The 26,044-nt window shown below is 31.7% G+C and overlaps 1 protein-coding gene and 1 non-coding gene across 3 annotated transcripts in view; both read right to left on the bottom strand.

Annotated features, from left to right (window-relative positions):
- The window catches only part of SGCZ (sarcoglycan zeta), an 804,816-nt gene that overhangs the window by 226,626 nt on the left and 552,146 nt on the right, over window positions 1-26,044 (bottom strand). The window lies entirely within an intron of this gene.
- On the bottom strand, window positions 6,531-6,636 carry LOC141571393 (U6 spliceosomal RNA). The gene has a single exon (XR_012496139.2). It is a non-coding gene; the product is annotated as a U6 spliceosomal RNA (small nuclear RNA).

Here is a 26,044-nt window from a genome sequence, read left to right as displayed (position 1 = left end):
TTCAATGTTTGGTAGAATTCACTAATGAGGCTATCTAGTCCTGAACTTTGGCTTTTTGGGAGGTTTTTCATAATTTTTCCAATTTCCTTGCTATTAGTTGGTCTATTTAGATTTTCCAGTTTATCGTGATTTAGTCTATATACTTCTAAGAACATATCCACTTCCTCTTGGTTATTGAAAATGGTGATATATAGTCTTTCATAGTATTCTTGTATGATCCTATGAATTTCTGTCATATTTGTCATAACTTCTAATTCATTCCTGGTTTTGTGTACTTCAGTCTTTTTTTTCTTTTTTTTTTCCTGAGTGACTCTAGCTAGGGGTTTGTTAATTTTATTAATCTTTTCAAAAAACAAGTGCTTTATTGCATTATTTTTTTTCTATAGCCTTTTTTGTTCTCTACTTCATTTAATTATACTGTAATTTTTTATTATTTCCTTCTTTTTTTCTGAATTTGGGCTGCACTTGTTCTGCTTTCTCTAGTTCTTCAAGATGTAATGCTAGGTTGTTTATTTTGGATTTTTCTTGTTTCTTGAGACAGTCCTGTACTGCCATAAACTTTGCTCTTATAACAGCTTTGACTGCATTCCAAATTTTTTAATAAGTTGCACTTTCATTCTCATTTGTTTCTATGTATCTTTTGAACTCTCCTTTTATTTTGTTCCTCAGTAGCATGTTGTTTAATATTCACATATTTATGATTATTCCTACTTTCTTTCTGCAATAGATCGCCAATTTCAAAGCACTGTGGTAGGCAAATATGCTTGGTATGATTTCAATCTTAAATTTGTTGATGCTAGTTTTGCACCTACATATGGTCTATCCTTGAGAATGTTCTATGTACACTAGAAAAGAATGTATTATCTGGTGTTCTGGGCCAAAAGGCTCTGTAAATGTCAAAGTCTCTGTAAATGTCCATTTGCTCTAATGTGTCATTTAAGCCCTAAGTTTCCTTATTGATTTTCTGTTCAGATGATCTATTCATAGCTCTCCAATGGGTTATAATTCTGTTAGTAATTGCTTTATGTATTTTGGTGCTCCTTGATTGGGACATATATATTGATAAGTGTTATGTTTTCTTTATGTATTGTCACTATGAAATGTCCACCTTTTTCTCATGTTACCTATTTTGAGGTGTATTTTGTCAGATGTCAGTATGCCTACACTCTCTTTTCTCTGGATACCATTTGCTTGGAGTATCATATTCCACCCTTTCACTTTGAGTCTATATTGTCCTCATGGCTGAGATGTGTCTCTTGGAGGTGACATATAGGGTTTGGTTTTGTTTTTTGATCCAATCTGCTACTCTGTGCCATTTAATTGATGAGTTCAATCCATTTACATTTAGGGTGATTATTAATATATGTGAAGAATTCCTATAGCCATTTTTGTCTTCTGTTTTCTGGTAGCTTGGTGTCTCCATTGTTTCTTTGCTTATGTACTTCTTCTGGTTATTTTAGTTGGTGGTAATCTATGATTATTTCCTGTGTGTACTCTTTCTTTCTTTCTTTCTTTTTTTTAACATTATGTGTCTCAGTTCTGGATTTCTTTTTTCTCTTTCTTTTTCTTTTGGAGTGGTTACATTAAAATTTTGTAAAAGAAATTTTCATATATTCAATATTCTTTTGCTTCTGCATGCATCTTGTCTGCATTCCCCTTTGCAAATTCAGACCTTTATCTCCTCCCCTTTTATATTTTTATTGTCACAAAGTATCTCTATTTATGCTCTGAGTTCATTTTGAACTACATTAGCATTGTCTTCTTCTTCACTTTTTCTTTTTTTCCCCTCATTTAACCCTTACGTCATAGTTAAGTGTATCATGCCATATTCTCAATAGAGGTTACCATCTCCTGCTTCTGTCTCTCTATTAGTCATCTTACTCATAGTTATGTATACTTTTGTCTTTTCGTTTCAGGTAGCATAACCCCCTTCAGTATTTCCTGTAAGGCAGGCCTTGTGATGGAAAGTTCCCTCAGCTTCTATATATATATATATATATATATATATATATATATATATATATATATATATATATACATACATATATCTGATAAGGTCTTCAGTCCTCTTTCATATCTAAAAGATACGTTTACTGGATATATTATTCGTGCCTGGTAATTTCTTTCTTTCAACAGTTTGAATATTTGATTCCATACCCTCTGGCTTGTAAAGTTTCTGCTTAAAAATCTGATGACCTTATTTCTTATTTCACTTATAAAATAGTAGCAATTAGACTAGACTTCCAAAGTTACCTGTCATTATATCTGTGTGTGTCTGTGTGTCTGTGTGTATACTATCTATCTATCCATGAATAGATAGCTAGTATATATAGTATATATATTCATGCTTTTCTGTTGATGATAATGATCTTCTAGAGGAAGAAAAAATGCTGATGCAAGAAAAGAAGCAAAGAATTTGTAGAATAAATGCCTAAATGCCTAAATTAAATGAGGTGAGACAAGACCTAATCACAAGTAGAGTGGTTTATCTTAGTTAAAAGCAAAGGCAATTTATCCCTATTAAAAGAGATAACAGCAATAATAAATATATATGTGTTTGTTACTATATATATATAGTATATATATATACTATGTATAGTATATGTGCATATATAGTATATATAGTATATATAGCATATACATATACAGTATGTATATATACATATATAGTATATATATACATATATAGTATATATGTGTATATGCTATATATATGTATATATACATATATAATATGTATATATACATATATAATTGCTGTATAGTATATATATACTATATATACTGTGTATATATAGAGTATATATAGAGTATATGTATAGTATATACATATATAGTATATATAGTATTATATATACTATTATACTATACTAATATACTAATGCATATACTATATATTATATACTATATAACATAGTAATATATATACTATATATAATATACTATATAACATAGTAATATATATACTATATATACATTAGTACATATACTAATATATATATACTATATATTATATACTGTCTATACTATTATACATAATATGTATAGTATATAATATATACATATATATCATATACCATATATATCTTAAAACAGTAACATGGCTTTCAATACACGTCTACTATTTTGTATCTCCAATTTAGATATTTTTTCTTGTGGTGTGTGTGTTTGTATGTGTGTGAAATCCTTCTCATCATTAAGTCTTTTTATGTAACACAGCTTCTTGAAATTCCTGGCTTAAAAGAAAAATCTATACTTATTCCACACCATACACAGAAATGAGAATTCCTTGAAATTAACGACATATGGAAAAAGTAAAGTTTTAACAGTTTTTGAAGTAAATGTACAAGACTATATCATGATTTCAGTGCAAATAACATTTGTATCAGGAAAAAAGGCTCAAATGGGTTGATGATAAAGAAATCTTAAAATTGTGAATGATTTAAGCTTACTAACTTCTGTTTCTCAAGAGATGCTCTCAGGAAAATGAAGAGACTGCTCATAAACTAGAAGAACATGTAAAATATAATCAACATATAAACAGCAAAGTGTTAACATTTAGAATATGTGGAGGATAATAAAATAATCCAATAGAATAATGGACAAAATGTATAAATATACAGTATACAAAATATGAAAACATAAATAAACAATGGATTTTGGTGCTTAATCTCAGTAATCAGAGCAATGGTATTTAAACACAGGACAAAATGACATTATACATTAATCATGTTGACAGAATTAAGTTTCAATCACAAGTGTCTGTGAGGATATGGAATGAGATTCATACATGGTTTGTAAGTAATGGAGTGAGGAGGAGAATTTAAAAGTCATTGCCTTGTGATCAGTTGGGGCATACTCAATTTATTATTTGGTCAATCATGCACAATATAAGTTTCACATTAATTTTGTGTTTTTTGTGACAGTACTAGTCTAAAAAATATATATATACTATTTTACATCTCACAATAAATGTAACTCTAGATTTTATGTTATTGAATTTTTTATACCCTACAATCACATTATGACTGAGTTTATTCTGTTGCATATTGTAAATACAAATAATAACTATAGTAGAACGCACGAGGATCTTATAATACAGGTTGCCTCTTGCAAAGTAGGAGGGATTTTTTTTTCATTGTATATTATTTAACTTTTGAATTTTTATTGGGGTGGGTTATTTTTATACAGTAATAAAATTAAAATATCACATTAAAAATATACATGAGAGGTTGGTTAATACGTTCCATTTCTGATCATGAGTTGATAACTAATTCTGGACTTTTCCTACCACAATTACCAACTATAAAATGAGACAAAATATTTGAAAATATTTGAAACATTCAGCAATAGGCAGCTAAGGACTGTTTGTCTCTAAGTGAGATAGGAAACAATATGAAAGCACAATTGTCCCTGATTTCTGCCTGGAAATACCTACTGTGCCATACCACAGGAAGGAGAATCCAGTGTTATCCTGAAATGACAATCTTTTGCTCACACTGTTCAAATATTTTGTTTTATTTATATTTTGAAAGGGCTGGAAATTACTAGGTAAAACATGAAAGCAGAAGAGCCACTTAATCACTAAGACCTTTATGCTGGAGTGACTACCACCTTCCTGTTCTTTATTTCAGATTTAGCTGGCTACATGGACATCCAACTAAAGAATACATATTCTAGCTATCTTTATATCTTCTTGTCTAGTTTAGCATTTTTCTCCATTTTTCTCCCATTTTTCTCCATTATTATTAACAGTAGAATTAAAGGTAGTCCCTGAAGGATTATAATAGGCCCCCCATTTCCATTTCTAGCTTCTTTTGTGTCATCTGCTATATGTGAGAATCCTGTGAGCGCAAGTGAATAAGGTTTTCATTTTAATGGACACGAATATTTGAAAGATGAAGAGTAAGACAACTTGTCTCTGTTTTCTCAGTCTTTTTGGGTACAAGACAACCAAAACCTTCCTTTCTTTGACAGGAGGCACATGAACATAAGTCATTTTTAAAAAGCAACTTATATTTTGAATGGATTTTTTTTTAGATCTTCCAGTATATAATAAAACCAATTTGTCAGTTAATAAATATTCCCAAAAAGGATATATAAGCATGTTAGCACCCCTTTTGTTCTCAAAATTGTTCTGGTTTGAACAATACATTATTCATCCACACTACTTTTAGATAATCATTTTAGAGAATGGACTTGACGTACACTTCCTCTCCCCCTTGAAGTCGCCTGGAACATGGTGGTTCTGTTCTAGTCCCCTTGGAACTAGAGATGGAGGACATTTGCTGAGCGTGGTACTAGGGACCAGCCAATCAGGGTGTCTGGAAGAACACACATGGAGTAGAGCCTCCCAGCAGCTCTGGATTCCTCACCCTCCATACTGTTTTCCCCAGAGAGAAATAAACTGCCGTCTTAACAGGACACTATGTTTTAGCATCTTGCTGCTAAAGCAGCTTAGTCTGTCCTAAGTGATATATCCTCTAAGTAATAAAGATCAAATATTAGTTTGAATTACTATAATAGAAGTCACTCATAGACAACTATGGATTAACTGCACTTCTTATGGAGTATGATTAGATTGTGGTTATTTATTAAGATGAAAATCACGCAAAGCCAAAAGTATTATCATACATCTTTCACTGAGCCCAACAGATCCAGTTTCTCCCTTCACATTGGAATAGATTACCATTTCATACAGCACATGATGAAGCAGTTTCTACCTGTTAGGGGCCATGCCATTTGAAATATACATTGCACTTATATATTACAATTGAATCAATGACATGTTCATGCTAGGGGTGACCCTGAGGAATTGAACCCAAATTTGAGAAGACCAAATTTACTTTCCCATCTTTGATTCCCCAAGATGTCTGGTTACGCAATGGAATAATTTGCCCCTATTAGATTATCTAACTGTTTGTGTTTTTTCTCTCTTAGTTTAGCTGTATTAACATAGTATACTAGATGAAACCTGGAGATTCCTTAAGGACTCATTTTATAGTATTAGTTACATTTCATCTAATAATTTCCTAATATAACTAAATATTTTCTTATTTCTACTCTAAATAAGAATATAAAGCTATTCATAATAAAGGGCTGCTAAAATGTTTACAGGTGTGTTGACTTTTTAAAATTCATAATATTTTTAGCAATGAGGATTATCATATTGTAGGACAAACTAAATGCAGCAAATTATAACACTTTATGTAATATTGATACCAGAGTATAAACTCCTTCTTTCTGTTCATTTTGTTGTCACCAAAATGTGTTGATCAGCACTGTATCAGTTTCTTTCAGATCCTAAGGGTTTGAGTTTGAACTGTTCATTATTTCAAACCATTGCTCTTCTGTTTAGTGACCATTTATTTCAATTATATTTTCCAGGGGCAAACTCTTTACTTGAAGATGGTTTAAAACTTAGACTATTAGAGTCCTCAATTTATGTTATCTTACTCAGGAGAAAATTTTCTTTTGCCAGGTACTGCACAAACGAACAGTCTCCGATCCCTTTAATAATAAAAAATTTCTTAAATATAGAACACACCATAAATTATTATGTGATCCTTGTGCAGGGTCCATTCTAATCTTGTCTGTATCATTCCAATTTTAGAATATTCAGTGCCAAAATCACCATCTTTTTTTTAATTAAAATTTATTGGGGTGACAATGGTTAGTAAAATTACATAGGTTTCAAGTGTAGAATTATCTAATACATTATATATAAAAGTCAACATCTTAATAGTATCTTTAGGATTGGAGTTTCCACACAATAATGTGTTATGACAGGTTGAATTCTAGTTTATCCTTTCTCCTAGGACACAGTCCTTTGGGTCTTAGGACCACTTGGGTTGTTAGCCAGGCTCCCCACTCTTAACAGGGTTTGAAAAACAACACTCCCTGACTCCATCCACCCTCCCCCACCCCCACAAGCCCATAAGATTCCTGAATATACAGTTTAGCTTTTCAGCTGCTTCTTCCAGAGAGTCAAATACCCCTACAACACAAGATATCTGAACACTGCATTCATCTTTCTGGCTTCTTCTGGTCTTTTCTAAGATCACAACCTGGCTATTCCCCACTATCTCATTTGTTCTTTGATGCTATTTATTAGATATTTTTATCCTGTCATTAGAATATAAAGGGTGATGGATTAATATTTGTCCTATAATGCATTTAGAAGACAAATTTGAAATGCTCTTCTGTATCCCATCATCATGTTTAAAATAAACTGGTTTTGGTTTAGTGCTTATATAAAGTTCTCTCTCAGCTTGAATGAATTTTAGACATTTTTTTTTTCCTGACTCCAAACCCCTCACCTTTTTTTTCTTACAGCATTTACTTTAGAAAATATGTAATTGTAAATTTTTCCTCTGCTCCTTTGAGATGTAAATCTTCTGGAAGACCTTTGTCTCTTTTGTAACCCAGAAAGGTCTTTCTTCAGGACCTGGGAACTATCCCTCTGTAATATATTCATGAAGAGAGATAGCACCCCTATCTCCCAGTTTCTGTGAGAAGGTAGGAGCCTCATTTCCATAAACACCTACTAGGGGAACATATCTGGACTAATCACATTGACCAACCTCATTAATGGCTGTTATTGATTCCACTTGCTCGTCTTAAAGCATAAAAACACACCCATCTTTTGTTTCAACAGTTAAGTTCAATCTCTCTCCTCTACTTCAATAATCTTGACCCCTATCACTATAGTTCTGAATAAAGCCTTCCTTACCTGTTTAACTCTGTCCAGTGTAATTTTTTGACATGAACTCAAAATTAATTAATTTTTAGGGGTTTACTCTTTGGTATTTATTGGTGCAGTGACGTATTCTAAATGAAAAGTTTTCACCAACTCGTCATTAACACATTTTTAATGTAAAGATAAAATACTACAAACCAGTGTAGCTGAATGGAAAGTAATTCAGGTTTTATAGAACACATCGGTTCTTTCAGGCTCATCATGTTATTAAACATTAAAAAGTAATATAAATTCTTTCATAATTTCCATTTTATATAAATATCTATTATCCACAAATTAGATTAAACAAGGCAATTTTATAACACGATATGGTTGCATTAAAAAATTAGAATGAGAACAATGGCTTGTAAAACTTCAACATTTTAAACTATTACTTATAATGTTCACAGTGCCTGTGGGTGAACAATCTGTTTCAGTGCCCACAAAATTATGAAATGGATACAAAATAATCTCTTCAAAAAATCAGCAAGATCTTTCTTATTAACACGATTATTAATATAATTCATACTGGCATGGCAGTTTTAAAAATCTAAATTAACTGTTTGCCCCAAAGACCCCATTTTTTCATGTGAATTAATTTTGGTCACTGTGTGTGTGTGTGTGTGTGTGTGTGTGTGTGTGTGTGTGCATGTAAATGGCATTATGAGTAGAAATGGAAGGTAGAAAGAAGGGGAGGGGATTAACTTAGCTGCATGTTTATTACATACAAAACACGTACCGTGTTTCCCCGAAAATAAGACCTAGCCGGACTATCAGTTCTAGTGCGTCTTTTGGAGCAAAAATTAATGTAAGACTCAGTCTTATTTTACTGGGTCTTTATAACATAACATAACATAACATAACATAACATAACATAACATAACATAACATAACATAACACACTGGGTATAGTATAATATAATATATGATGATATAATATAATATAATGTAATGCATTGTAATATAATACTGGGTCTTATATTAATTTTTACACCAAAAGACACATTAGAGCTGATGGTATGGTTAGGCCTTATTTTCGGGAAACAGGTTATTAAGAAACAATGGGGTGGTGAAAAACTAGAGAAACTTGAAAGTGGCATTTCCTGAGACTTTAAGGTGTAACAAGTGGATCTGATTGAATCTCACAGCCACACCTGCTTGATCATTGACCTTTGTCTCACATATTGCTTACTTAATTTTTTCTACATTTTACGTAAGTGGAATTGTTTGTAAATGTATATGTCTTTTGTGCATTATAAATTATTATAGTATGGAAACATAGGATGTCTGTAGCCTTACATATTCTGTCTAGGAAATACCAATTTTTCTTTTTTTTAACATGATACTAAAAGCAAAGTGGTATTATTAGGTTGGTGCAAAAGTAATTGCGTTTTTTGCAATTATTCCTTTAAACTGCAATTATTTTTGCACCAACCTAATGTTTTACTCAGAAATGGAGCTGAGTGACAGGGTAGGAAATACACTGCAAATGAAGCCTGCTGATTCTCATCCTCTTAGTCGCAACCTCTCTCCACCGCTTCCCTTCTAACCTTCCTTCCCTGCCTTCTCTCCCAACTGTCTATGGTAAGTATAAAAACTCAGTAGTTTTCATGCAAAATTAAAATCTAAGAAATTAAGGTATTGATTCGATGATCCAACAACCACTTACTGAGTGACTCTTACAAGACTGTTCTAGAAAACAGCTCAGAAAATGCGTGGATTTCTTTCTTTTCTCTTCTCTTTTTTTTTTTTTTTTCCATCCATGCCATAACAGACACACATACCTTTTTTTTTTTTAAAATCAGACCTCGGATTTTAATGTTCCAGATTCACAGTTAAGCTCTGTTAAGATATTTTGAGATCAGCAGCTAAATAAATAAACAAATAAACAAACAAACAAACAAATAAATAAATCTTTTTAAGAAATCATTCCTGAGACAGAATAGTCATTTCTGCAACTTGAAGATTATGTAGGCCTGTTCTACTAGCTCACATCTTTAGTACCATTTTTAATTAACTGACAACGTCATAATTCTTATTTTTATATAAAATTTATATTTAAACATTTAAAAATATCCCTGATTCATTCTACTCACAACATTTAAATCTATCTTATATCTTTGGTTATATTCCTTCATTTTAGTTAACCTTAAGTAATTTGTTCCTGTCCAGGATTAAAGTTAACTAATGTCCATTTTGTTTACTTGGTTTAAATTTTTTTTTGACTACTTTTGGTGTCCTTCTTATAGAGCGTGTGTAGGAAAGTTCACTGTTCCTGATCCAATCTCCTCTAAATTCCTAATGGCCACTCCCCAACAGTCACATTCTACAATGCAAGAACAGGAACACACACACACATACATGTTACTGGATTAAAAGATAAAACACTTTTAAGGGAAAAGAAACCTTGCATTTCTTAGTGCAGTTTATGTTTCTGTAAATTATTAGAAGTATTTAAATTAGGTGAGTATACAAATATTTCTAAGGTTATTTGAGAACTAACCTGTTTAGTAAATGGAAATAGGAAACTATTTTAGTAATACACTGAAAAGTGCTCTTGGGTCTTTAAAGATTTTAGGGACTTTCCCATGAAATAAGAGTTATAAGATTCTAAAACACAAGTTAGTTATATCTTTTGATAAAGCATAGCTCATGTCAATATGAATGTATTTTAAATTTATATCCATTTTTGTTCATTTTACTTTGCTGGAAATACATGTATTTTTAGGTTACTGCCAGTAAGAAACATCTTAGGGAAAAAAAAATGTCAAGAAATAAGGTATTTATCTTTGCCCTGTGTTTTACTAAATGCTGCAATGCAGATTATAAATTGGTGTCTTGGGGGACAAATTTGATATTTCATTTTAAAGCTAATTTTGGAGAATGTATTTGAGTGAATCATATATCAGTGACATTTAAATTTTGACCCATATAAAATTGAATTTTTGAAATATATCAGAAGCCTGGATACTGTAAACCCTTTATCATCATAAAATAATAAAACTCTAGCCATTAGTTGCTTAGGAACTGTTCAACAAATCTAAGACAATTTGGACATAGATAGGCATACGTGAGTGTGGCACATCATTAATGTTTGTAAAAATTAGTGCAATCATTTATGGTTGAGAATCAAACAAACAAAAGAAAAAAACAAACTAGACATGAACTTACTTTAATACAGATAGAATAAACTGATGCCAAGAAAACCAGAACCATCTGAACCCCAGATAATTCATAATCATAACTGAATTATTTGCCATCAACATATTTTCCTAGTTGATATTGATATCTATTGATGAGTGATCATGAAAATTTAGATTTTAAAGAAACATTAAAATTAAGAGCAGCATAAGTTTAGCCCAACATATAGGTACACTTCATAGTCAACATGTAAAAAATCTAACTAGTTGCATTATTTAAATAGAAATATTTGAGTATTACCTTTTTCCAGTCTGATCCTCCAGCCATATGCTGAAGGGCAACTAAGACACACCTGGGGAAGTTCACACCTAACTCATTTCAGCACACCTGCTTAGCTCCTTTTACTTATATACCCTGTGTTCCTGCTGACTACAATTTTACTAATCTTCTGACCTCATAAAGACTGCCAGGGGCTGGCAGGCGTGAGCAGCTTGAAATCAAATGTGCCATATTGTTCAGCATCTGTTTCTAACTCTCCATGAAGTTCACTCCTGCAAACAGAACAGGAATGTCAGCTTCAATCAGTTTGGTAGAGAACTTCAGTAAGACGCATTAGCCTTCATCTAGGATTGCTCTTTACATGATCAGACCCACGCATGAGGCACTTAGGTATACAATGGAGAGGTTTAATGGTAATATACCCATGTTACCAAAAGAGAAATTTCCTAGCTTTTGCCCTAATATTTCTACGTGTTTCATGAAATCAGAATGTTAAATATATCTCCTGGGACTAAAAAACATATTTTTCACAACTATTTAAGTCTACCTTTCTTCTTGAAATGCTTTTCTGGGGGCTTTGATAAACATTTTTGACTCCAGCTTCTCATGCATTCCCTTAATTTCATCTTCATTACAGGCAACAATTAGATTTAAATGTAGTAGTGCCCCTTTGTAGAAACACATTTCTAAAATTTGTTAGTGCTCTTTGAAATTGGATCTATGTGTTTCCTATCAGGAATGGTAATTAAAGAAAAAAATATTTTATAAATTAGGAATGCAGAAGTGCTGCATAATAGGCAAAACCTGTTTTCAGGTTTTCTACACAGTAACACATCTAAATAGTTAAACATTCTCAACTGCAAAAGGCTTAATCTGAAAGATACTAAATAAATATCTCCTCATCTCCCAATATACAAAACTATTCTTTGCATATTGTGCTATTGTGATCATTTGAAATTTCAAAAATTTTTTACTTGCCTGTTCTTAAGATTACTAAGGAAAAATAATTAGAAGATAAAACAATATATTTAGTAACTGAAAAATGACTTTTCTTATTATTATCAGTCCCAAACTACAATTAATCTAATATCTATTATTTATAACATATGGTCTGCTCACAGATCATTCTAGCAGTGAGTAGCAACACTATTATTTCTGATATAAAGATTCATTTATTCCCTTTGTAAAGAAGAATCATCTGTTTGACCATGTTTTTATTTATTAACAGTTTAAGGTGAACTGATCAAATATTTTCTGAGCATATTGGCCTTCACATTCATACTTGAGAGTTTTCTTGAGCGTTTTGTATTTAGCAGGTATCATTTAAATATATCAAATACAGAACTGCTCCTGTGACTTTTTTAAAGGGACAATGAGTTTGGCATACAAATGTAATACTGTCTGGTTAACTATTAAATGATAATGAAAATAAGTCACAAAAAAGGAGTTAAACTACTTTGAAATTCTATAGGTTAAAATATTTTTAATGAAGAATGATTTTTTACAGTACTTGAGTGGCAGCAACATTGTCAAAAAAATCACTTATGTAGAAACAAATGCATTTCTTGACCATAAAGAATAAGTGAAGTTCTGTCATATGTGTATAGCTGAGACCTGAAATTCCACAGTGGCTGATAGTCTAGAGGCTCCCAAAAATATAAGAATCCTGAAATAACCCCAATAGATATGAAGAGTATGCCAAGAATAGGCACAAAGAGAATGAGAAGGAATTTAATGTGTGTCAATTAATAGTCACTTCTGTTTCTGCTTCCTAATCCCACACATTGTCTCTTTTCCTGCTACTTGACTCCCTCTCCTACTCATACTCGAATCATATTCAAAACTTCTAAGCACTATAACTTATAGCTACTATATGGTAATTTCGTTAATACATTAAACATTATCAAATGTGAACAAGCTGAAGTTTAAACAATCTTAGAAGGTAGTTGGATCCCTAAGGAAGAACTCACTAGGCCCTATGAAACTAGCCTTAATTGAATAGATATTGCAGTTAAAATTTCAGGTAAAAAACTTGACTTAAAACAAAAATATTTGTATCACACAAATTAATATAAACATAATTAATGGTTTCAATAGAAAATATTTTCCTCTAGCAGTCAGTATGTGTTATAAATTTTGCCACGTAATTGTTTTAGTTAAAACTGAAAGAGCATATTGGAAATAGTTGAATGTCATTATATGAGGACCATGGAGACCCAAATATGCTTGTGTGTTCAAGGCACAGCACTGAAAGCCAAACAGGTGTCCCGAATATGTACAAAAAATTATTTGTGCCCCAGAATTATTTAAGCAGCAGATGGTTGCTAGAGTAAACACTTTAAGTTATGCTAACTGGAGTATAAGCAGCCTTCAGTAGATAGTTAAGTACAAATAGACACCAACAGAGTAATCACCTGTTAGCTCCATGATAATGCTAAATGTTACCCCAGTGGGTGAGTAAAACAGACTTTGAATTGGTTCAGGATTTTTAAGTTGTGGAATTTTGGAAGAAGAATCCGAGATAAAACAAGGAAAGTTTTCCCTTGTTAAACTTTATGAGAGCAAGTGGAAGAGCATTCCCTTCACAGGAGGATATGGTAATGTAGAGAAATATAGAAGGGACCAACCATGAACTGACTTTCAGTGTAAAGTGCGTGCGTGCATGTGTGTGTGTGTGTGTGTGTGTGTGTGTGTGTGTGTGTGTGTGTGTGTGTGTGTTTGAATCCAGGAGTACTGCAGCAGTAAATTAAATAGTGTGGTGATACAAATGTGAGTTTGGTTAAACAGATCCAAATACATACTGAGGGAATCTGGCCACTCAGTTGGAAACTGTAGTTGAAGTCTTGAAGTGTCAGATGAATGTTGAAGTTACGAAGTAGCAAAAATTATCAGGAAGCAGAGAAAGCTTGTGGATAGAGAATGAAGAGTGAAGCAGGTGCATAGAAAGAAGCTGTTTATTAGAGCTGTTTCATTCCTGACTGCCTAAATGCTCTTGAATTTTTAATATTTCAGATGAGTGACTCTTTCCTTGTACTTACAGGTTCCTAGATAGAACAACCACACATTCAGTTTTTAGAATTGTCATCTTACATTATTTGCCTTCCTTCTTTCTTCCTTCCTTTATCCAATCAATAACTAAATGGCTATTGACTAATATGTGAGGGCCACTTTGCAGGAATGGGGAAATAAATAAGCAGTTTTTATTTCGGAGACACTCACTCTTCCAGCACAGAAGATTGGTAAGCAAAGAGCTAATTACCACACACAAGGGAGTAATAACTTTGATCTAAAATTGACCATTCGTCTTGGTGGGAGGGAAAAGGGTATTAAGGATAAATATATGCAATTCTGTCATCTTGAAACAGAATATAAGCTCACTGAAAGAAAGTACAACTTTTATGTCTTTTCCAATATCCAGGGCATGTCACAGAATATTGATTATTTTAGGCTGATATTACTGACAGCCACTGCAATTTTGAAATGTTTGCTCAGGCTATCTATCACTGAACACTCTTGTGAATAAACATAGGAGAAAAATTAGCTTCAGAGATCAACATAACTCTTCTTAAAGTTAAATCAATAAAGCAAGAATAGTATATCATATTTCTCCAGTAGTTTTGTGACCCTTTAGGATTGTTCAGCAATATTCCGTGATTTGTGTTAAAGTTTGTCTCTAAACTTTATTCAATAATGTGTACTTGATCATAGGTATCTTCTTATTCACTAATAGTACTGTTGGTGACTAAAATGAAATAATTGATTACCTAAAGCAATAGAAAAGAGTTTGGTTAGAGCTCAAGTGACATTATTAAAATAACAAATTATTTCAATTTGATTACTTAAATTTTATTATGATACATTTCTGCCTGAACAAAAAGAAAATGATGTTTTTCATATATTTTTTTAAATTAAGAGATCTCTGTGCGTTCAAAAATGTTTAATATATTCCAATGAATAAGGAATAAAAACATGCTTTTTTCTTATTACAGAACTGGGTGGAGATTATATATATATACACACACACACACACACATATATATATACACATATATATGTATATCTCCACCCAGTTCTGTAATTCATCCATAAATTTCAGAAAAGTATAGTATATAAGAGTAGATCATATTTTTATTTTTGAAACTATACTCTAATGAAAAGGTGCATTTCTATTCAAGGATGCAGTATCAAATAAATCATAGATGAGAGCACCAAATCTTCATATATATCAATAAGAATATATGCCCATGCACTAAGTATAAAAATTATTAAATTATTCTAGAACTTGCTATAGTCAGAAAAATGACCTGAAAATACTGATTTTATGAAGAGTCCTTCTGTTCTATAATGTAAACATAATGTAAAAAAAAAAATAAAATAATGTCTAAATTTGATCTAAAAGTTAGTGTGTGCTATTTGAAGACAAGGTCTACACTGAAGTCTCCATGGTTCCCGTTAAACACAACTGGCTTCCTGGTATATGGCAGTCACTAAACACAGTTTTGAATAAATAAAAAATAACATTTTGAAGAAAGCATTTCTATAATCCAAGCCAGTTGAAAATCTCTAAAATATTTGAACTGACTTTTTTTCCCTTTGGGTAAAATATTTTTATAGGAAATAGAGACATTTAAACATATTTTCTTTGACCCAATATATGCTGAAAGCATTGTGTGTGTGTGTGTGTGTGTGTGTGTGTGTGTGTGTGTGTGTGTGTATGTGTATGTAAAGGTCATAATGAGCATTTTAACAAAGCAAGAACATTCAATATTTTTCCCATTCAATCTCAATGTCATCAAAGATACAAATGACACAAAAAAATAGGAGTGATTCTTTGGATTGTTCCTTAGTTCTTCAGATAAATAGTGAAGTGAATCTTATATGGCATTTCAGTTATTTGGGAGTATTAAAATTATTATGTAGGTCATAAGCAAAATACTATAAAAATTCAAAATATCCCTTTTGAACTGGGAAGGTATGCAGTGACCTTCCTACATGGTCAGAACATTGATTGGATAATTGTTGAAAATTATAATGTGTACCTGCTTATTAGGCATCAATAACTAAAACTTAATAAAACTTACTGGGCATCTGATATTTCCGAAGCTCTAGGAAAAATACTTACAAGCAATATTTCATGTATTTTCATTAATATTCACAATAATTTTATTAGGTAGTAATGGAAGAACTGACTCTGGGTGGTGAACACACAGTGTGATATACATATGATGTATTCCAGAATTGTACACCTGAAACCTATGTAACTTTACTAACAATTGCCACCCCAATAAACTTTATTTTTTTTAAAAAAGAAAAAATAAACGAATGGGATTATATCAAACTAAAAATCTTCTGCACAAAAACAAAACAAAACAAAACAAAAAAAGAGGCAATCAACTGAATAGGAGAAGATATTTGCAAACAAAATCCCCAATAAAGGGCTAACATTCAAAATATATAAAGAACTCATACAACTCAAGAACAAGAAAACAAACAATGCTATTGAAAAATGGACAGAAGACATGAACAGACACTTTTCCCCAAAAGACATAAAACTGCCAACAGATATATGGAAAAAAATGCTCAAGTTCACTAGCTATTAAGGAAATGCAAATCAAAACAAAAATAAAATTATCTCACCTGTTAGAATGTCTGTCATCAACAAGACAATTAATGACAAGTTGGAGAGGTTGTGGAGAAAAAGGAACCCTCATACACTGTTGGTGGGAATGTAAATTGTTACAGCCACTATGGAAAAATAGTATGGAGGTTCCTCAAAAAATTAAGAATAGAATTATCACACTACCCAGCAATCCTTCTTCTGTGTATCTAGCCACCAATATCTGAAACATTTATCTGTAAAGATGTATTTACCCCTATGTTCATTACAGCATTATGCTCAGTGGCCAAGAAATGGAAACAACCAGTATTCTTTGATAGATGATTGGATAAAGAAGATGTGGTACATACAAACAATGGAATATTACTCAGCCATAGGGAAAAATGAAAGACTGCCATTTGCAACAACATGGATGGATCTTGAGATTATCATGCTAAGTGAAGCAAAGTAGAAAAAGTCAAGAACCAAATAACTTCACTAATATGTAGGATGTAAAGCTGAAAGCAACAAAAGTACAAGACAAACAAACAAAAAAATCATAGACACATAACAGTTTAGTGGTTATCAGAGGGTGAGGGGGGTAGAAGAGGGAAAAGGGGGTCAAATATATGGGGATGGAAGGAGAACTGACTCTGGGTGGTAAATACACAATGCAATATATAGATCATGTATTATAGAAATGTATACTGGAAACCTATATAATTTTACTAACCAATGTCATCCCAATAAATTTTATAAAGAGAAAAAATAAAAAAAAAGAAATAAATCAATCTGTTCAGGTTTCTTTAACATAGAATCTAATGATATTTGTTTAATTAAAGATTTTGTGTGACACCAGTGAAATCTGATATAACTGAAACCATTAATGTAAGCTCAATGTGATCACTTTGTAATATGTTAAATTGATGAAGCTGAACTATATTCCTCATAATTCTCTTTCTATGTATTGCTGGTTAGAATAGGCTAGCGTAACATTCTCCTAGGTAGTTGGAAGAAGAGGAATGGCAATGTCCTTTTCGGTTATTCAATGAAACACTAAATTTGGAGCTTCAGTTGTAATTAGAATCTCTAAACATTTGCTTTAATCAAAAATAAAATTATCCTTTAGGGGAATGACTTAACCACCCAGAAGTCCTGTAAAAGAGAGTTTATACATTCCCTGAGGTAAGAGACTTCATATGTATATACATATATGAACATATATATATAATTATATGTACATAAATAAAATTATAGGTACACTACATATGATCACTCTCTCTTCCCCATGGAATTATTGAATCTTTAGATAGCTGTGGTTATGTCTTCATCCTAAACCTTTTAACCTATGTTTTCGTTCTGCATTCCAGGATGAGTAATTCCTTGTATCAGTACTAACTGCAAAGTTTTTAGTACCTCCATTGCAATTTCTAATGTTCAATATTCAAGTAACAGAGATGTTTAGGCTTAATTACCCAGACTTCTTTGACTGCATTGCTAATGCTTCGCCTGTCTGTTTTTTGTTTTTTGTTTTTCTGTTGTTTAAAAATGGATATTTGGAAATGTCTTTAAATGACATTGTCCCCTGCAAAATTTTATCACCTTGTGAAAATCTTCCACATAGGTAGTTGAACAGATTTTACAGACCTCGCCGGATTTAAGTGGAGAGTGTGTGTAATTTCAGCTCTTAGGTTGTAAAGAAGATTCTTCGTCTCTCAATCATTACTCTAAAGTTCTCCCTTCTTTGGCCTTTACTTATTGGCCTTTTAAAAAATTCCCCATTTTGGAACAAAATGTGGGACCCTAAGACTTTGCTCATTTCTTATCTGTTCACTGGAATTGAAAAAAAGGGCAGATTTAGAGAGAAGAAATAAGTAAAAGAGGCTAAGGGTATGAGTAGGAGACCATTCATGTACTCATTCATGCATTCATTCAACAAACATTCAAGCCACTACTAAATGAAAACACTTTAGGCAATAGCAATTCAATCCACTCTCATGGATTATTAAAATAAATATAATTTGTTTTATACACTTGATCAAGTAGAGAACATTTATTTACATTTTAAAAAGAATGAAATCCATGTAACCATAGATCACAAAGATGCACACACACCCGCAAAATGGACAGTACCATCTTTATTATGATGTGGGTGATTACATGCAAAGTATTTTTTGAAATGATCTGTATGTAATACAGAAGTTGAAAACCTCTAATAATTTGCTACTGATTGTAAATTAGCTTATTGAGAATAATACTCCAAGTCTTTTGCCAACTGTTTTGACTTTAAAGTTCACTGATGTTGATTATTTGTCATCAAAATTTGCTTTTTCTGGGTTGCCCTTTGAATAGCTCTATCTAATTATAAGTTAAGGAGTATAAAAACCAATTGGAAACACAGGGATACAAACTTTGTTAATATTCTTGATTATAAAAATACTAAATAATAATTATAGGATGGGATTTTTTAAAGGCCATTATAATGTTTTATTTGATTAGTGAATTATTAAGCATCTGATTTAATCACTTGTTATTCTAAAACCAGAACACACTAATGTTGATGAAAATAAAAATATAAAAACTCTACATTGATTATAGATTTCCTTAGCAGTCTAAGTTGACCATTCTATGCCAGTAAAAGTAATTTTATTATATTGCTATTTTCTAAAAATACAAACAAACCAATTGTCAGCAGAAAAGGAAATCTAATCAATGTAGTTGGGAAAATAGCTTTTAAGGTAGCTGTTGGTAAACAGGGCAGTATGGATGAGAATAAACAGTTCCTTAATATATGCAATGATGAAAATATCTTTAATCCCAATTTGACAGTAAATCTGGAGTGGTCAAAGAAAACAAGCCCTTGTATAATTCTATAATAAGTCATAAGAGAGAGGGTATGTTTTCTTATGGCCGAATAATATTCTATTGTGCATATGTACCATACCATTTACGACAACATGGATGGGTCTTGAGATTATCATGCTAAGCAAAATAAGTCAGATAGAGAAAGTCAAAAACCATATGACTTCACTCTGTGGGATATAAAACTGAAAGCAGCAATGGAATGAGACAAACACACAAAGAAACAAAACTCATAGACACAGACACAGTTTAGTGGTTACCAGAGGGTAAGTGGGGAGGCGGGGAGGTAGAAAAGCGTAAAGGGGGTCAAATATATGATGACAGAAGGAAAACTGACTCTGGGTGGTGAGCACACAATGCAATATATGGATGATGTATTATAGAAATGTACATTTAAAACCTATATAATTTTAAAAACCAATGTCACTCCAATAAATTTAATAATAAAAGACACAGGGTATGACCCATTACACATTTGCCCAATTTCAAACTCCTAGGAAAAGTTTCAATGGCCAATAATAGTCAAATTGAAAAATCCCCTCACAATATAGTAGGAAATAATAGCACACACATTTTAAAAAGAACATTAAATAGTTTTCTAATGTCCCAGAATACACTCAAGACCATCTGAGAGCAGCACCTAAAAACAACAAGTTTAACAACATTGACAGAAACTAAATAATTGTCAGTAGTTTAGTTTTAACAGAGTCTAGAATTTTTAAAAACATTATATAATATTTGGAAAGTGTTAATACAGTGCTAAGCCAGTGCCTATTGAATCTGAACCCATACCCTACACTAATAATTTCCTCTTTCAAGTGGCCAAGAATTCTCTGCCAGTCATTGCATTAAGCTTCATGTGTCTTATAGATTGCAACTAATATAGGAACAAAGAATTGAAAACATTCAAATATTAGAAACCAACTTTAAATACAGTCAATCCTAGATAAACTAGGGAGCAAGATAGGAAATAACACAGAATCCCTTAGCACTGTGAGATGACTTTGTTTTTGGTCTGACCACATTGTCCTGACATTACTTCTGGTAATGGGACATGCTCTCATAACCTCCTCAGGGTGAGAACTAAACTTATTATTCATTTTGGTGTCCTTTGGCCCTAATCTTCTATCTAACATATAGTGGACTTGCAATAAATATCTATGAAAAAAATGAACAATGTTAAAATAAAACATTTGAGATCTAGCCACATTACTTATTGGAGGATTAGATATACATACAATAGTAAGTGGCTTTAGAAAGAAGTAACAGTTTCATTTTTTTAACCAATATAGAGGCACTGTATTTTATTTAGGTGAAGGAGTGGATATCAATTTACTGACCCCAAACTCTCATTGCAGTGAAGTCCTTTGATAAATGAATCCTGATTCTTGCTCCTTTATCTATTAGCTCTAGCCACTTAATATCACTTGAATTATTATCATTCAAATTTACATAAAAGGTTTAGGATAGTGTCACATATCTTAGAAATGTCAAGTCCAGGTAATAAAGTCAGGGCAGCTGACTCCAAAGCTGATGCTTTTATACCAGTTGGCAGAGATTTCTAAGCCTCCAAGATTTATAAATGACCAGATTGAACATATTATCTACACAAAGACTAGTTTTAGAAACTCTCGTGCATTGCTATGGCTATGCAGAGAAAAGGACGCTCAGGGGTAAATTTTGCCAGTACCATCCCATGTAGGGGACTATTAGCCTTGGGCAGCGGATATTTCAGGTACACTTATCCTGACGACCTTAAACAGTGAATTAATTTTATGCTCCTAGTTCTGATCCTACAATCATTATATAACTTTTTGAGTATTTTTTTTTTTTTTTTTTGTATATTTGCCTACTGGGAGAAATAGCAGTAGACACTGAGTCTATTGGTACCCAAGACCATTATATTTCTAATTCTTTAATAACTTTACATCTGAGTTTAAGCATCAGGGTCATAAGATAGTGAATATGAGTATAATAGTGAGTAACAGATTCCCCCTAGGTGTGAAAATAAAATCAGTTTTCTCAGCTTGCAAGGCTGAAGGCTGTACTCAGACTGAGGTAAATTCATAAAATAACACATACTATTTTGTGAGATCACTAGGGAGGCATCCAACCACCTTTTACCACAGGCTGATTCAACACACACACACACACTATAACATCGACCAAACAAAAAATATAAGGAGGTTTGGGTTTTTTCCCCCCATACATTCTCTATTGTAGTAATCCTCAAAGCCTAGTGTTTCAATACTTGGGTTTATAATTAATGCTAATAATCAAATGTATGTATTCAGGCCATGTCCAAATAACAAAAGACATATCCTGTTACTACTAATGTCTTCAATGTTTTTCAGAGCTTGACATGATCTTCACATCAAAATGTATAGTAATCTGTCTCTTTTAATTAGGTTTCTTGAGAAAAAAAGTGATTTAAATGTAATGTTATTGTGTTCGATAAGCCTATAGCACACATAAAAATAATTAAAATTTCATGTTGTTATTATCAAACAGATGACAGTGTTCCTCATCATCACTCTCCATTCATTTTTGGGACAGAACTTATTAATAACTGAGCATTGTATTTAAGATCAGTCTTACCAAAATAAGAAAAAAAAGTAGGGGGTGGGTGGAGCTCACTTCAAGTTGAAACGGACCCATTTAAATTACCTTAAGAAGTAGAAACAGTTAGCAAAATTGTCTTTATAATTTCAGGGCTTTTTTGTAAATCTTTCTATATCTGATTCTATTCGCTCCTAGGCACTGAAGTATTGAAGTGTTATAATGATACAATTTATAAATATATATATATACCAGTATATATATATATCATATTCAGTTAAATGTAATTGTTACTAATTATGCCCTTACTCTGTATTGAATTTGGACCACATGCATATTTGAAGTTTCTTTGATCTATCTTTCTGAATAAATTCTGCGGCTTATTATGTCTATAAAACCTGTCAACTTAGTCTGCTGAGTACTGGGCATTTTGTAAATAAAATGATATGATCTCAAGCAGTTACCATATTATATGACCTGACCATCTATGATACTACGTGGTTAAATATAAATAGAATAACTAAAGCTACCATTCAAAAATCAAAAGTTGTCTTTAGGAAAGCTAAGATCATTTATCTATCATTATCCACAGGTTTTTAAATATTAGGTTCATGCAAAAGTAATTGCAGTTTAAAAGGTTAAATTGCAAAAACTGCAATTACTTTTGCACCAACCTAATATATATAACGCATTGTGTTAGGCTCTGTGTATTTGGCCAATAAGATTTCTGTTTATTGCTAATGGCAATTATCCTTTTATAGTCAGTCTTCGCATGTTTTATTTGCCATAAATAGGTAAGTACATTTGAGTCAGATCTAAGTGATTTTATTATTAGTAGTAGTAGTAATAGTAGTAGTAGTATTTAGGCTAGTCAAGTGACGCAGTGGGAGTGGAGAAGGAACAAATAAATCTGTAACTGGCTCTGATCAACTAATTGTAAACATCACTGCACTTGGACAAGACCTAAGTAAATATTTTTAAACTAATTATTTCCCACAGCATATATCATGACAATTTCGATATATTTATTACTGATCCAATTAGAAAAAATTCGAACAGAACACATTCTCTAACATGTTTCCAGATACTATATACTTCTGTAATTAAGATTTTAAAAGTGTGATTATTTATATTTATAAGTAATATGTGTTGAACTCTGGTAAGCAAAACTAAACATATCATCTGAGCACACAATCTTACATGGGAGACTATTGAAAATATAATTAAATCCTTAGCTTAATCATGAAATAATAAATTCTAAGCCAGGTAGCTCAGATAATTTCCCAGAATATATTTGTGGGTGATATGATTGGTATTGCACCAAAAATAATGTGGTGCCAATTAAAAAGTAAAGCTATTAATTCATTATATAAGGAAAAAAACAACAACGATATTTCATATTCGATTTTCAAGATACCTTATATTTTCAACCTAATTTAATGATCTCAGAAAAATGTCATTGTCATTATTATTATAACTACATCTTTTCAATTAATTTTACAGATTTCTTTTAGAGGTTAGCTCATAATGATTGTAATGTTTTCCAAAGAAAAATTTTTACATTATTAATGAATTATTATTTTAGATTTATGAAAACTCAGATTTTAATCATTGAATATTAATAATTAACACAAAAATGTTCTCTTTATATAGTGTTTTCAACTGATTTTAGGTGAATTTCCCACACTGTTCTTCAGTGGACTCATTTTAGCTATACTCTAAATACTTATTGAATTAATGAATCCATGAATAGGAATGTAATAAAACAAAGGTGAATTTTAAAATTAGAATTAGTATTGTATGAACCTAGAGGCCACAGAAAGTAAACACCTCTAAAATATTAACCATAAATCCAAACAGTCAGTTATAACAGTTAGTACTTCCCTTTCCCAATCTGGTAATTTAGTGGAGATAGTTTACATCCCAAATTTACCTTTCTTAATTTTATTAACACTCAGCTTTATCTGATGACTAATTTCTATACAAGTTTTAATTTACATAGAATAAGCAGAAAACACAATGAATTTCAAGAAACATTTAAGGCACTTAGGATTTGAAATATTGTATTCCTCCCTTCCTGCCTCTCAGACACAATCACTGCCTAATTAGTTCTTTTGTTTTATTTGAGAAGTCCTGATGGCTGACACTGTTAAGTTCCACTTGGAGTTTCTGAATTTAGACTTGGGTTACTATTTGGAATAGAACAGGATTTCTTGAATTATTTAATTTTGCAATACATTAAAATGAGTATTTTTTTCCCTTTTGTTCATGTGTTTGTGTGAGTATGACTGTGTCCACACACTGCTTGTGTCCTATTAAGAGGCTGCCACATTGGGCAGGAATTCATAGTTAGATGATTTGTAACTATAACTTTGTTACTCAAATACCCAAACCATCAGTGCTTACATGAGCATTCTGAAAACTAATGTTTAATATATCATCACCAATACCCTGAAGAGGTGAGGCAGAGTCATGGATGTAAATTTTACATCGATAATTTCTATATCTATTTATAATTTTTTAATAAAATGAAAGTTTTATTTAAAAAAATAAAAAGTTTATAAAACCAATTATTAAGGCAAAATGACTTGATGAAACTTCATGTTGGCTATCTAACTGAATTATATGACTTATTCGAGAATCTAGAGCTCTATTAACCATCAGGAATCTCAAAATCACGTGCAGGTAAGATAATATAGTTAACTCTAAGTAAGAGCATGAGTTGCCTTTGGTGGAAAGTTACTATGATAGTAGTTATTTATTTATGTATTTTCTAGAAAAAGAACAGTAAAGTGAGTGTTTGCTTACTGGATATGGGATAAACAAATTAGAACTAGTGTGAATCCCAAATTAATTTCTTTCAACAGTCATAACATTTTAAAAATTAGATCCACACTATCATAGAATATCATATCTCAAATTAGATATCTATATGGATAGACTTATATCACAAAGACTGGACTAAAAGGGATAGAGAAGAACTTTAGGGACAACTTTCAATACAGAGAATGACTACAAACATAGGTCTAACATTTTTGTAATCGTTTAAGTGACAAACCAATATCTAAACAGTCAACAGGTTACTGGAAAATATTCAGAATATATTTTCTTTAACTAAAGAATATAGATTGTATAAAAGAACAAGACAAACTAACAAATAATGGAAAACTCATAGACACAGACAACTGTTTAGTGGTTACCAGAAACTAAGCAGGGAGGGAGGGGGTCAGAAAAGGGAAAATGGGGTCAAATATATGGTGATGGAAGGAGAACTGACTGTGGGTGGTGAACACACAATGTGATATATACATGATGTATTATAGAAATGTACACTTGAAACCTATATAATTTTACTAACCAAAAAATTTAATAATTTTAAAAAAATTTTATATATACGTATTTATTTATTTGAATTAAAGTTTATTGGGGTGAAAATTGTTAGTAAAGTTACATAGACTTCAGGTGTACAATTCTGTAATAAGTCACCCATATATCACATTGCGTATTCACCACCCAGAGTCAGTTATCTTTCCATCACCATATATTGGATCCCCTTTACCTTCATCCGTCACCAGCCTCCCCTTTATCCTCTGGTAACCACTAAACTATTGTCTCTGTCTATGAGTTTTTGTTTCTTCATTTCTTTGTCTTGTTCTTTTGTTGTTTTCAGCTTTATATACCACATATCAGTGAAATCATATGGTTCTCGACTTTTTCTGCCTGACTTATTTCACTCAGCATAATAATTTCAAGATCCATCCATGTTGTCGCAAATAGTACTATTTCATCTTTTCTTACAGCAGGATAGTATTCCATTGTGTATATATACCACAATTTCTTTATCCAATCATTTATCGAAGGACACTTTA

This window comes from Rhinolophus sinicus, chromosome 16 (genome assembly GCF_057876585.1).
Source record: "Rhinolophus sinicus isolate RSI-liver-muscle chromosome 16, RSI-T2T, whole genome shotgun sequence".
NCBI classification, from domain to species: Eukaryota; Metazoa; Chordata; class Mammalia; order Chiroptera; family Rhinolophidae; genus Rhinolophus; species Rhinolophus sinicus.
Note: the sequence above shows the minus strand (reverse complement) of the source record. Positions and strands in the feature narration are given on the sequence as shown.